Source organism: Chelonia mydas, chromosome 1 (genome assembly GCF_015237465.2).
Source record: "Chelonia mydas isolate rCheMyd1 chromosome 1, rCheMyd1.pri.v2, whole genome shotgun sequence".
Taxonomy (NCBI): Eukaryota; Metazoa; Chordata; order Testudines; family Cheloniidae; genus Chelonia; species Chelonia mydas.
Genome location: NC_057849.1, coordinates 6,528,686 through 6,542,943, shown reverse-complemented (window position 1 = coordinate 6,542,943; position 14,258 = coordinate 6,528,686).

Sequence of the window (14,258 nt, the reverse complement as noted above, 5' to 3'; positions counted from 1 at the left end):
AACCTATCCTGAAAAATGATCCCTCACTCTCACAGATCTTGGGAGACAGACCAGTCCTCGCTTACAGACAGCCCCTGAACCTGAAGCAAATACTCTCCAGCAACCACACACCACACAATGAAAACACTAACCCAGGAACCTATCCTTGCAACAAAGCCTGAGGCCAACTCTGTCCACATATTTATTCAAGTGACACCATCATATGACCTAATCACATTAGCCATTCCATCAGGGGCTCGTTCATCTGCACATCTACCCATGTGATATATGCCATCATGTGCCAGCAATGCCCCTCTGCATGAACATTGGCCAACGCAAAAGAATAAATGGACACAAATCTGACATCAGGAATCATAACATTTAAGAAATTGGTAGGAGAACACTTCAGCCTCTCTGGCCACCTCGTAAAAGATTTAAGAGTGGCAATTTTGCAACAGAAAAGCTTCAAAAACAGACTCCAACGAGAAACTCTTGAGCCTGAATTAATATGCAAACTAGATACCATTAATTTGAGTTTGAATAGAGATTGGGAGTGGCTGGCTCATTTCACAAATTGAATCTATTTCCCTATGATAAGTATCCTCACACCTTCTTGTCAACTGTCCAAATGGGCCATCTTGATTATCACTACAAAAGTTTTTTTTTTTCTCCTGCTGATAATTACTCATCTTAATTAATTAGCCTCTTACAGTTTTTATGGCAACTTCCACCTTCTCTGTATTTATATATATATATATATATTCTTCTATGCATCCGATGAAGTGGGCCATAGCTATAGTCCACGAATGCTTATGCTCTAATATATTTGTTAGTCTCTAAGGTGACACAAATACTCCTGTTCTTTTTGCGGATACAGAGTAACACGGCTGCTACTCTGAAACCTCTCTTGTACATAGTAACCCCAGCACCTGTTATTCAGCCACGATGAGGGTCTGGAGGACACAAATTTCAAAGACAAATGCATGAGTATTCATGGAAATGGAACTTCATTTCACACGTGAAAGTAGCTACTTTACCTGACATCTATCACTCATAGACCAGAGATGCAGGTAGCCCTGTAACTCTTAGTGTTATCTACAGAGGAGAAATGCTGGAGCCCTCAGTCATTCAGGAAACAGAAATATGCCCTATCTGACATGTTACCACAGAGCAACACAGCTCTGAATACCTGCGTTCATAATCAATCCAAATAATAAAACCTTTGAAAATGTATTTGCTGATTAAATTTCCAAAAGCAAATAAACCTGTGGCAATTTTTGAACTATTTCCTGACATTCCCTGGGGTCTCCTGTTGCTCAGTCCCTGGCAGGATCGGGCCCAGAGCACACTGCACCTCCAGAAACGGGACCCACTGAGAAAGCCTCATTTGGGATATTGCAGTTTTTTAAAACTCCAGGCTCGCTTTGAATGTCAGATTTGTGTGTAGCTTCAATAACCCCCTGAGGAGCATGGGCAGGTGTAGTGGGGGGTTCCCAAGCTCCCCATGCTACCAGTCCACCAGCCTTTCCCTGAGCCACCCCGATAGCCCAGCTGAGTCCTTTGCTGCTGCACAGAACATCTGCAAATTGAAACAGCTTTCAGCCTTTCCCCTTCACTTTGCATTTTAAAGACAGTGAAACCTGTCAACGCACCCAGTTCCTGCTAGAAGGGGAGCCGCTGACACCAGAGGTCTTCACCTTAAAAAACAAGGAGTCATCAGAGAGGTAGCACGGGCAGCAGGCAGTATCTGTTCAGATAGGGAGGCAGCTGTCTTTATGAAGCGTGCCTGCATATTCCTTTGGGGGCCGCTTGGCCATCAGGGAACCTCAGCTGCTTGGCTCAGTGTGCACCAGCTTTAACCCGCATCACGGCCAATGGCAAAGTGCAGGAGGCCAAATCACAGGGGATTCACAGTGATACTATGCAACTGGACTGTAGTTCCAGCCCTGCTGCAGGCTCTATTCCTGGAAACTGGGCTTCTCATCACTGTTCCTATTGTTCTGATTAGTCCCTCGGGGCAGTTGAGCGGTAATGATGATGCTGTCACAGCTGTGATCTTCCTGAAATAAATAATAGTAATAATATTAATACTAATACCTAATAGAGGATCAGATTTCTCCCCGACAGCCCCCTTTCCTGCATTACACACCCAGGGTGCAAGCTCGAAAAGGGAGAGTCTACAAGGCTGCATACTTGGAAATTTCCTTGGATCGTTCCAGTAGGATATAAACTTCCTCTCCGTTAGGGTGGTTAAGTGCTGGAATAAATTGCCCAGGGAGGTTGTGAAATCTCCATCATTGTAATTTTTAAGAGCAGGTTAGACAAACACCTGTCAGGAATGGTCTCGATAATACTTAGATCTTCCATGAGCACAGGAGTCTGGACTTGATGACCTCTTGAGGTCCCTTCCAGTCCTGCAATTCTCCCTGAGGCATAAGAGGAGGCCCCAGGATCCAGGGGGACCCGAAGTCATACACAGATTTCAGTGACCACTGGTAGCTAGGCCACCTCCCCACAATCTCTGGGCCTCCACAACTGCTCTAGGACCCTCTCCAGCTCCCGGATAGCACAGGTTCATCAGAAATGTGTGACCTGGTCCTATCACAGTAGCCACTGCCCCCAGGATCTGCTGAAGGAGCATTGTACAGGGTGGAAGGGGCGGTACAGTGATGGGAAGGCTGCTTAGAGTAGCGGATGGGCACAATACCCCAGCCTTAGACTGGTCAGGAGGTTTTAAACTTTCTATACCCAGAGTGCAGCCATAGACTCCATCAGTGCAACCTTCATTATGTTGTGAGGGAGAGGCAGATGAAAAGTCTCCAGTTTCTCTTGGGGATCCATAAGCTCAGTTCTGTAACCAAAGGTCATTGCCAATCTATCCCACACTGAGAGGAAAGTGACCTATATTAATGAACTTGCATTGTGCAGATCTCTGTGCAGTGCAAGATAGTATAAATCTGGGTTTATACTCCACCAAGGGTGCAAGGCTGGGGAGCTAGGAAATTGGCTGTTGTCTCCTGTTTGTCCTTGAGTGGCTTAGGAATAAAACACTCAGGCAGCTTAGTTGGGTGTGTGGCACAGAACTGAGATTTTCCCCAGACACGTTACTCAAAACACGCTGGTAAATAAAGAGCATAAAACAAGTTTATGCATGAATTGTACTTGGTTGATTAATACTCCTAGCGTAGGTGTGGCAGTGAGATCAGCAGGAGGGCCTTCTGTAATTCTGGACATTCCACTGAGTTATTTGAATCATGGTTCCCCCCCACCTCCCCCCCGTCACCTGCTGTCATTGCCTTTACCTCTACTTTAAAATAAGTATGAATAACTTTGACATTATCAAAGTAGCAGCCGTGTTAGTCTGTATCCGCAAAAAGAAAAGGAGGACTTGTGGCACCTTAGAGACTAACCAATTTATTTGAGCATAAGCTTTTGTGAGCTACAGATCACATCATCGGATGCATTCAGTGGAAAATACAGTGGGGAGATTTATATACACAGAGAACATGAAACAATGGGTGTTACCATACACACTGTAACGAGAGTGATCAGGTAACGTGAGCTATTACCAGCAGGAGAGCCGGGGGGCGGAACTTTTGTAGTGATAATCAAGGTGGCCATTTCCAGCAGTTGACAAGAACATCTGAGGAACAGTGGGGGGGGGGAGGAAGGGGGGAATAAACATGGGGAAATAGTTTTACTTTGTGTAATGACCCATCCACTTCCAGTCTTTATTCAAGCCTAAGTTAATTGTATCCAGTTTGCAAATTAATTCCAATTCAGCAGTCTCTAGTTGGAGTCTGTTTTTAAAGTTTTTTTGTTGAAGAATTGCCATTACCAGTTCTCTGACTGGTTTTTGAATGTTATAATTCTTGACGTCTGATTTGTGTCCATTTATTCTTTTACATAGAGATTGTCTGGTTTGGCCAATGTACATAGCAGAGGGGCATTGCTGGCACATGATGGCATATATCACATTGGTAGATGTGCAGGTGAACGAGCCTCTGATAGTGTGACAGATGTGATTAGGCCCAATGATGGTGTAGATATGTGGACAGAGTTGGCAACGGGCTTTGTTGCAAGGAGCTGTAGCTCACGAAAGCTAATGCTCAAATAAATTGGTTAGTCTCTAAGGTGCCACTAGTACTCCCTTTCTTTTTGCGAATACAGACTAACACGGCTGCTACTGTGAAATCTGGTTCCTGGTTTAGTGGTTCTGTTGTGTGGTGTGTGTTTGCTGGTGAGTATTTGCTTCAGGTTGGGGGGCTGTCTGTAAACAAGGACTGGCCTGTCTCCCAAGATCTGTGAGAGTGATGGGTCGTCCTTCAGGATAGATGGTAGATCCGTGATGATGAGTTGGAGAGGTTTTAGTTGGGGCCTGAAGGTGATGGCTAGTGGCATTCTGTTATGTTCTTTGTTGGGCCTGTCCTGTAGTAGGTAACTTCTGGGTACTCTTCTCGCTCTGTCAATCTGTTTCTTCACTTTAGCAGGTGGGTATTGTAGTTGTAAGAACGCTTGATAGAGATCTTGTAGGTGTTTGTCTGTCTAAGGGGTTGGAGCAAATGTGGTTGTATCAGAGAGCTTGGCTGTAGACCATGGATCGTGTGGTGTGGTCTGGGTGAAAGCTGGAGGCATGTAGGTAGGCATAGCAGTCAGTAGGTTTCCGATATAGGATGGTGTTTATGTGGCCATCGCTTATTAGCACTGTAGTGTCCAGGAAGTGGATCTCGTGTGTGGACTAGTCCAGGCTGAGGTTGATGGTGGGATGGAAATTGTTGAAATCATGGTGGAATTCCTCAAGGGCTTCTTTTCCATGGGTCCAGATGATGAAGTTGTCATCAATGTAGTGCAAGAAGAGTACCCAGAAGAGTACCCAGAATTTAGTTGATTAATACCCCTGGCATAGGTGTGGCGGTGAGATCACTAGGAGGGTGTTTCTGTAATTCTGGACATTCCACTGAGATCTATGAATCGTAGTGTGTGGTCAATCAAGCCCAGTATCCTGTCCTCTGACAGTGGCCAATGGCAGGTTCCCCAAAGGGAATGAACAAACAGGTTATCATCAAGTGATCCATGCCCTGTCACCCAATCCCAGCTTCTGGCAAACTTAGGCTAGGGACACCATCAATGCCCATCCCGGTTAATAACCATTGATGGACCTATCTTTCATGAATCTATCTAGCTTCCTTTTGAACCCCGTTATAGTACTGGCCTTCACAACACCCTCTTGCAAGGAGTTCCAGTGGTTGACAGTGTGTTGCATAAAAAAATGCTTTCCTGTGTTTGTTTTAGACCTGCTACCTATTAATTTCATTTGGTGGCCCCTAGTTCTTATATTACGGGAACAAGTAAATAACTTTTCATTATTTACTTTCTCTATACCACTCATGATTTAATAGACCTCTATCATAACTCCCCCTTTGTTGCCGCTTTTCCAAGCTGAAAAGTCCCACTCTTATTAATCTCTCCTCATACGGAAGCCGTTCTATACCTCTAATCATTTTTTTTGCCCTTTTCTGAAACTTTTCCAATTCCAATATACCTTTTTTGAGATGGGACAACCACATCTGCACGCAGTATTCAAGGTGTGAGCATACCATGAATTTATATAGAGGCAACATGATATTTTCTGTCTTGTTATCTATCCCTTTCTTAATGATTCCAAACATTCTGTTTGCGTTTTTGACTGCTGCTGCACATTGAGTGGATGATATCAGAGAACTATCCACAATGACTCCAAGATCTCTTTCTTGAGTGGTAACAGCTAATTTCGACCCCATCATTGTAGATGTGTAGTTGGGATTATGTTCTCCAGTGTGCATTACTTTACATTTACAAACATAAAATTTCATCTGCCATTTTGTTGCCCAGTCACACAGTTTTGTGAGATCCTTTAGTAGCTCTTCACTGTCTGTCTGGGACTTAAATATCTTGAGTAGTTTTGTATCATCTGCCAATTTTGCCACCTCACTGTTTACCCCTTTTTCCAGATCGTTTATGAATATGTTAAATAGGACTGGGCCCAGTACAGATCCCTGGGTGACACCACTATTTACCTCTCTCCATTCTGAAAACTGACCATTTATTCCTACCCTTTGTTTCCTATCTTTTAGCCAGTTTCCAATCCATTAGAGAACCTTCCTTCTTATCCCATGACTGCTTATTTTGCTTAAGAGCCTTTGCTGAGGGACCTTGTCAGAGGCTTTCTGAAAATCTAAATACACTATATCCACTAGATCTCCTTTGTCCACACGCTTGTTGACCCCCTCAAAGAATTCTGGTAGATTGGTGAGGCATAACTTCCCTTTACAAAAACCATGATGACTCTTCCCCAACAAGTTATGTTCATCTATGTGTCTGACAATTTTGTTCTTTACGATAGTTTCAACCAATTTGCCCAGTACCGAAGTGAGGCTTACTGGCCTGTAGTTGCCAGGGTCACCTCTGGAGCCCTTTTTAAAAATTGGTGTCACATGAACTATCCTCCAGTCATTTGGTACAGAAGCTGATTTAAATGATAGGTTACAGATGGCAGTTAGTACTTCTGCAATTTCACATTTGAGTTCCATCAGAACTCTTGGGTGAATGCCATCAGGTCCAGGAGACTTATTACTGTTTAGTTTATCAATTTGTTCCAAATAATCATCATCTAATGACACCTCAATTTGGGACAGTTCCTCAGATGTCTCACACAAAAAGAATGGCTCAAGTTAGGGAATCTCCCTAACATCCTCTACAGTGAAAACTGATGCAAAGAATTCATTTAGTTTCTCCGCAATGGCCTTATAGTCTTTGAGTGCTCCTTTAGCATCTCGATCGTCCAGTGGCCCCACTTGTTGTTTTGCAGGCTTGCTGCTTCTGATGTATTTAAACATTTTCTTGCTATTACTTTTGGAGTCTTTGGCTAGCTGTTCTTCAACTTCTTTTTTGGTCTTTCTAATGATATTTTTACACTTCATTTGCCAGAGTTTATGCTATTTTCTATTTTCCTCATTTGGACTTATCTTCCACTTTTTAAAGGATGTCTTTTTGCCTCTCACTGCTTCTTTTACTTTGTTGTTTAACCATGGTGGCTCTCTTTCGGTTCTCTTACTATGTTTTTTAAATTGGGATATACATTTAAGTTGAGCCTCTATTATGGTGTCTTTAAAAAGTTCCCATGCAGCTGGCAGAGAGTTTACTTTTGGTACTCTACCTTTTAATTTCTGTTTCTAGCTAGTTATTCTGAGGTAGCAAGCAGGAGCGGCTAACGGGGGAGTTTGGCGCAGGAGTTTACAGGGGGAGTGTGAGCTGGGGATAGATACACCTGACATTCTTTGCACTCAAAACACCACTTGATAAAAACAAATCACCAACAAGGGAACAAGCCTCAGGAGTAAAAAAAAAAAATAAAGCAGGCAGAAGTCCAGCAACAAACAGAGTGGAAGCTACCCAGTTTACTGTACCCAATGCAGCATGTATGATTACCTGCCCTATGGGCTGGTGGTGTATGTGTGCACTTGGTGCAAGGAGCTCCTGGCCCTCAAAGACCATGTACGGGCTTTGGAGACCAGGGTGGCTGAGCTGGAGGAGCGAAGGGAGACAGAGAGGTACAGAGATGAGGCTTTCTGGGACACAGTAGAACGGTCCCACCCCTAGTCTGACAGCCTCTGTGTTGTTGAGGAAGTTGAAAGCCTCAGGGAAGCAGAACATCCAACTGGAGCAGAGGGAAATGATCCCACAGTTGGGACCCTCCTCTCACATGATGTTGTGGTATCCTCTTGCACTGAGGATACTTCTCTGGGGGAGGGAACTCCAGTTATTAGGAAGAGACAGGTATTAGTATTGGGCAATTTGATCATTAGAAACACAAATAGCTGGATTTGCGATCATCGGGAGAACCTCATGGTGACCTGCCTGCCTAGTGTGAAGGTTGCGGATCTCTTGAGACATCTAGATAGGCTTATGTGCAGTGCTGGGGAGGCGCCGGTGGTTGTGGTACATGTAGGTACCAGTGACATGGGGAAGGATAGGAGAGCAGTCCTGGAGGCCAAATTTAGGCTCCTAGGTAAGAGATTGAAGTCCAGGACCTCTATGGTCGCATTCTCTGAAATGCTTCCAGTTCCATGCACAGGGCCAGTTAGACAGGCAGAACTGCAGGGTCTCAATGCATGGATGAGACGATGGTATAGGGAGGAGGGTTTAGATTTATTAGGAAGTGGGGAAGCTTTGGGACAGGGGGAGCCTCTACAGGAAGGATGGGCTCCACCTAAATCAAAACAGAACCAGATTGCTGGTGCTTAAAATTAAAAAGGTCGTAGAACAGTTTTTAAACTAAGGGCTGGGGGAAAGCCGACTGGATTTTGAATTTGGGGACTTTGTGCTACGGCCCCACTTGGATTTGGTTTGATTTTAATATTATTACCTGACCCTTTTGGACCAGGTGATTGTTCTTCTCTAACAGTTTGTGGGCCTTTTACTTTAATTACTGATTTACCTGAGCCTCCTTGAGCAACTGCTCTAGGAGTGTGAGTTCTTTTGGAACCTTTTTGTTGAGTTTGAATATAGCTAAAGGCTTTAGACAATAAGTCCAGCACTTCTGGAAGCGTGCTCCCGGTTTGACTTTGCCCCGAACTGCTGATAAAGAATGGTTAACAAGCAAATTAATAAACGGTGGTTCTGTTTCCTTTCTAGGCATTTTATTAGATGTCCAGGCTGCAGAAAGTCTGTTATGAAATTCATACAGTGTCTTGCCTTCCTGCTGCTTCATATGAACTACCAAAGGAACTTCTGCCTGGTCTGGATGCATATTATTTTGCTAACAGCCACACGGTATCTCTGAATGATTTTCCCCTTGTTTGAAATTCTGGTATTTCATAAGTCTTTGCGTCCACTTAACTGTAACATTTCAACTAAATCCTCATTAGCTAACTGGAGCAGTTTCACTACGGTTTCCAAGTGTGCTGGGTGAGCAGACGCAGGATCTCCCTTTTTCACTGGCCCTACCATTTTTGAAATGGCTTCTACATTTTTTACATTTGTTAACATGGCTACTGGAGAGATATGAGTAACTGGATTTGACTGGTTCCACTTTAGAAATTAATTCTTTCTCCTTCTTCATGGTTATATTGGGGAGTCTGGGTTCCATTTCCTATAAAGGAATTCTTATCTCCCAAGTTTGGGCAACTTTAACAGTAGATAATTTAGCTGCAGGATCTTGCCTTAACCTTTTACATTTTCTTGGGACTGGGGTAGGTGCCTGTACCACAGAAAGGTCTGGAACTGGCATGGGTTTCTGTGGAGATTCTGGTTTTGGCTCTAAGGTGGCTTGGGGTACAATGGGCATATCAGATTTAAAATCAGTTATGTCACTTGTTCTTTTCATTATTCCTTCTGACTTAGTTCATTTAGAGTTATCCGAAATACTTCCTGCAATCTCAGGTTGCAAAGACTTTTGTTTTTCCTGAGAAGTGCTGTTATCTAAAATTGCTTCCTTACAGGCCTTTACATCAACTTCTGTAGTTTCCTGAGTTTCTTGTAACAAACAGCACAATTGCAGAGGGCTTTGTGACATGTCTGGCTAATTCATTCTTTGTCCCTCCTTCTCCTCACTCTCATGACAGCTACTCATTTCTGTTCATTCCATTTCTTGTCTTAAACCTGCAATATTTAATTTTTGAGGAAAACTTTCATTAAGACTTTCTATGACTTGCTTTTTCCTTGCTTCACTACTGACACTTCTTCAAATCCTCCATTCTCTCCCCCTGAATCTTCTATGTCTGTGTCTCTGTTTGATACTTCCTCTATTCCTAACTCTCCAGCTTGTTCAGTTTTCTGTTGTTGTTCCTGTCTGAGTTTGGCTCTCAATCTGCTTAGTGGGGGTGAGATTCTTCCTCCGATTGCTGTGGGCTGCTTTTCCCCAGGTTCTGCTTTAACTACCGGAACATCTGGAATTATATTTACAACATATAAGGTGGCAATTCCATCTCCATACAGTTATTTTCCTCATCTGCTTGGGGAATCTGCTCATTTTCACCTTCAACATCTATTACCTGATAATACATATTCTCCAGAATGTCACAAGCTATTCTCACTTCTTGCCTAAATAAATCCTGCCCCATCACTCTGTCTCTTCACACCTGGATTTTATTACCAGCCTTTTGCAGCTGTTGCTTGTTGTAGCCCAGGTCTCTTGCCAAACTGTCCCTTTGATCAAGAAGTAAGGAAATTACTTCTCTTGTCCTGCTAAGCTGTTCTCTCAATGTGTCACTAGTCTCCTGCTCTCTGGACATGGCTTGGCTTGCCTCTTCCATTTGCTCTACCGTTCTTTTAAATCTTCTCCCCCGGATATTATATGCCATATATACACAACCCATGGCCATTTGTTTCACCTCTTGAGCTTTTTTCTTTATTTTTTCCTTCTCAAAGGGGGAACACATTAAATTCCAAGGATCTCTCTGGGCCCAACAGATGCCACTGCAAGGTCTTCTAACGAATCCTCCCCCATTAAAATAAATGTCTGTACAGATAACTTATTCTGTTACATACTTTTCTTAGAAAAAATAATAGAAAGTGTCCCTTCCTTGCTCCTGATAAATATTATATAGGGATTTCTCTATTTGAGAAGGGTTTGTGGTGCTTACTTCTCCTTCAGCTGTTTACAGCTGTGTCTTAAATGTAAAGGGAAGGGTAACCACCTTTCTGTATACAGAACTATAAAATCCTTCCTGGCCAGATGCAAAACCGCTTCACCTGTAAAGGGTTAAGAAGCTAAGATAACCTCTCTGGCACCTGACCAAAATGACCCAGGAGGAGACAAGATACTTTCAGAACTGGAGGGGGGCGGGGGAAAAAGGGTCTGTCTGTCTGTGTGATGCTTTTGCTGGGAAAAGATCAGGAATGCTCTTCAGAACTCTTGTAAAAAGTTAGTAAGCAATCTAGCTAGAAATGCATTAGATTTTCTTTTGTTTAAATGGCTGGTAAATAAGCTGTGCTGAATGGAATGTATATTCCTGTTTTTGTGTCTTTTTGTAACTTAAGGTTTTGCCTAGAGGGATTCTCTGTGTTTTGAATCTGATTACCCTGTAAGGTATTTACCATCCTGATTTTACAGAGGTGATTCTTTTACTTTTTCTTCTATTAAAATTCTTCTTTTAAGAACCTGATTGCTTTTTCATTGTTCTTAAGATCCAAGGGTTTGGATCTGTGTTCATCTGTGCAAATTGGTGAGTATTTTTATCAAGCCTGCCCCAGGAAAGGGGGTGTAGGGCTTGGGGGGATATTTTGGGGGGAAGACATTTCCAAGTGGGCTCTTTCCCTGTTCTTTGTTTAACACGCTTGGTGGTGGCAGCATAGGGTTCAAGGACAAGGCAAAGTTTGTACCTTGAGGAAGTTTTTAACCTAAGCTGGTAAGAATAAGCATAGGAGGTCTTTCATGCAGGTCCCCACATCTATACCATAGAGTTCAGAGTGGGGAAGGAACCTTGACAAGCTGGAATACACCAAGATGGGGGGCAGTGACCAGAGTAACCCCACAAAGTTTTCCTTGATCCTCCATCGGTGGTGTAGTCTAGAGGAGTAATTTGGTAAATCATCTGACTCACTCTGCCATGCCTGATAGGGTTTCGACCCATACGTGAGTGCTAGGATTCTTTTACACAACAGTTTTTTTTCTATTTCTTTCCCCTGAGCTCCATTCTTAAACATCACACAGACAGACAAACAAAACATAAAATGCAAGCAAGGGTAAGTGAAAGCAGGAAGTCTCCCATTTAGTTCATTATGACTTCTGATCTCTCTATATTTTTCCTCAAACTTTTGTTTCTTATTGGTTTCATGTCTTCTCTGGGGCCCCACGTTGCACAGCAAATCTGTAACCTTTTATTCTATTTAATGCTAATCATATTTCAGTGGGTTAGGCTCTGGCGCCTAGACTTTTAAGTTTGTTCTAGATTTAGACTTCATAGCAACACGTGAAACCATAGGCAAATAACAAATACAATTACAAGACCGTCTATCTTTTAATAGTTTTATGAAAGTTACCAACAAAGCTATAAATGTTACTGCATATACAATTCCTATAGATAAGTATGAAGAACTAGTTATACTTACAGATATATTTACATCCTCGAAGATGATGTTAGAGTCTGCTGGCCCTCTCACGGATTGACCCTGGATATGGGAGTGGTTCCTGCTGGAATTTCCCATAAGAAGAACAGTTTTCCTGCTCTAGACACCCCTTTTTGAACTGTGAGTTTGGTTTTACCTATGCTCTATGCATATATATGAAAGTGTTAACCCTCTCTTTTTTATTGGTTTGTGGCCCCTTGAAACACGAGGAATCCTGCATTATATAGGCTGGTAGTTGTTTTTCAACATTGCTGTAACACATTTGCCCTGTGGTTAGGGCACATGTTAGAGACAATATTTGTTGTTACAGCATTTTATTATTTAAATTTAAATTTCCCAGCTATACATGTGCAATATTACCTCTTTCCCACCACCTTTCGGGTTATTTCTCGGTCATCGACTTGCGCCATCGTTTCTTCTTTTCAAGGCCCAAAATAGCTGAGCTACAGTCTTGCAGGCCTCGGCATACAGGCTTTTGCATTTAGCTTGTCTTACTTATGTCTCCTAGAGAGTTCCTCTTAATACTGATTAATATTATACAGTTATAAATCTAGAAATCAACTTTAATTAACATACAGCAAACATATGTAATAAAACATATTGATTAATCATAACATTACACGATAAATGAATACTAAACTAAAATCATTGGTTACATATAGCAGCCATTATCCATAGGTTTCAGAGGGGAGCCGTGTTAGTCTGTATCAGATGAAGTGGGTTATCGTCCATGGAAGCTTATGCCCAAATCAATTTGCTAGTCTCTAAGGTGCCACAAGGACTCCTCGTTATTAGCCATAGGCTGTCTCGAGCATTTTCGGGAAGGCTCAGGAGGTGGGGGATAAACTTTTCCTAGGGCTTATTGTTTCTTCTAATGGCCCATTACCCTGAATAAGCCTTTCACAACCAGCTGTCTGGACTGGAAGCATTTTGCCTAGTGGGTGCCACCCAGGTGTACCAACTTTTTAAATACAGATACGTAATCACTATTCATAACTTCATATACAATAATATACATGTATACAAATAGGATCATCATATTGTGCAAATCATAACTTTTCCATAGACACTTCACAAGACACATTTTGTTCAAGCTGCATCATAATTATGTCATAATCATATCATAATAATACTACACTGATGAATATGGGGGCATTGTCACAGCTGCCTCGTCAGGTTCCCTGGAATCTTGGTGGCCCATATAACAACCTCAGGTTCATTGGGAAGAGACAAACCTTTTCTGTGGGGCCACATGGGATCTCAGGAGGGGAGGTGCAGTGTGGCTGTGAGGGCTCTGACCAACCCAGGGCTCCTGCAACCACGCACGGGTGGGTGGAGCTCAGGGCTCCAGCCGCAGGAGTTAATGCTGTATGGGGAGATTTTGGTGAACCAGTAAAGTGTGTGAAACGGCTATGGCTTATTGCTAAAAGCAGCCAAGTCAGCAGGCCGTAAAGTGGCCATGCAACAGCCTCAGCTTAACCAAGGCAGGAGGGGAGGGGGTTTTGGGTGCCACAGAAAGGGCAGCTTCCCATCCCCCACCCCGTGTCCTTCCTGATAAGAATTGTGTTGAAATTACTGATACATTTGTCATCAATATAGAGAGAAGGGTAGCATAAAATCCCTCCTTGGCAGCTATACTCAATCGCCTTACCTTTAAGGGTTTAAGTACTTCAAATAACCTAGTTGGCACCTGACCAGAAGGACCAATGAGGAAAGAACATACTTTCAAATCTGGGGGAAGGTTTTGTTTGTGCTCTCTCTTTGTTGTCCCTCTCTGGACAGAGGGAGAAACCAAGGAGCCACAACATCTCCTGAAAGTATACCTCCAATAATCCATCTAAATTCACAGAAATTGTAAGTAGGGCAAGGCAATGCATAAGGTTATCTTTTGTTTTAGCTTGTGAATTTTCCTATGTTACAGAGATAGTTTTATTCCTGTTATTGTAACTGTGAAGCTGAGCCCAGTTGGGAATCCTCTGTGTTTTAAATCTTATTATTATCCTGTAAGGTACATCCTGATTTTGCAGGTGTGATTCTTTTATTTTTTCTTTCTAAATAAAGTTCTTCTTTTAAGAACCTGATTGATTTCAGTGTCCTGAAGACAAAGGGTCTGGTCTGTGCTCTAATTGCTAAGGCAATTGGTTGGTAGTTTATTCTCAAGCCTCCACAGG